Here is a 1,295-nt window from a genome sequence, read left to right as displayed (position 1 = left end):
ACCCACTTTGTAGACCAGGCTGGCCTAGAACTCAGAAATCTGCCTGCCTCTGCCTCCCAAGTGCTGGGATTAAAGGCGTGCGCCACCACGCCCAGCTAAGATTTTTTTTTTAATAAGAAATTTTAAGTCACCATCAGCTGAGTGTGGTGGAACACTCAGGCAATCCCAGCACTTGGGAGCGAGGAGAGAGGTAGAGGCAGGAAGATCAGAGGTTCAAGGTCATCCTGGGCTGCATAGCAACTTTGAGGCCAAGGTTCCTAGGCTACATGCGATCTTGTCTCAAAAAATAATTAATTAATTAATTAGATTAAAATTAAAACCATTTTGAATGATGAATAGACAATCAAAGCATGTAGTCAAAATATAGGAAAAGCATTCTAGAAGTTTAAGGAAATTCATTAAGAACCTGTATTATTTGCCAGTGTTTAGAATTTTATATTTTTGTGGCTTGTTTAATCATTTTTCATAAACATTCGGTTTTGTTTTTTAATGCTGTATTTATCCTTTGGCTCATTCTTAACAAGGAGCTCCTCTCCAATATGTCTATATTGTTAGACTATCTCACAGGGGAGGGTCCCCTGTGAGGATCAACATGGGGGTGTCCTGTGGATACCCAGAAGGGGTTGAGCCTTGAGGAATCCTCTAGGTATGATGCTGCCTACCCAGAAATGTCACAGGAGGGTGGGAATTAAAGGTGCTGAGGACAGGAGGACACAGGGCCAGCTGGAGAGTAGGAGAGGTCTCTTTGATGTCAGGACATGACCCATTGTGAAAACATCCCCTGGCCTGGAGGTAACCAGATTATCCCTGCCTCTCTACAAATCTCATTTGGACCCAAGCTTTCCTCTGTTTCTTCATTGTAAAAACACAGTCTTCTTATTTGACAAGGTTCAAGTGGCAAGCCTTTAGGTGATGGCAACAGGTGTGTGTGTGTGTGTGTGTGTGTATGTGAGTGTGTGTGTGTATGTGTGTGTGTGTGTGTGTGTTTAAACATCACCATAGTTTAAATATGTATTTTACAGGGGGCCATCAAGATGCTTGCCACCAAACATGATAACCTGAACTCAATCCCCAGAACCTACATGGTAGAGAGTGAGAACCAACTTCAACAACTTGTCCTCTGACTTCCACACATATGCTATGGCACATGCATGCCCATATATACATATGCCCAATATATAAACATAATTTTAAAAATTCATTGTACATGCATTTGGATGAATATTTGCCCATGCATACATATATGTCCACATCTATACACCAAAGGGCACAAACATATACATGCATATGTGAGT

This window comes from Mus caroli, chromosome 11 (assembly GCF_900094665.2).
Source record: "Mus caroli chromosome 11, CAROLI_EIJ_v1.1, whole genome shotgun sequence".
Taxonomy (NCBI): Eukaryota; Metazoa; Chordata; class Mammalia; order Rodentia; family Muridae; genus Mus; species Mus caroli.
Note: the sequence above shows the minus strand (reverse complement) of the source record.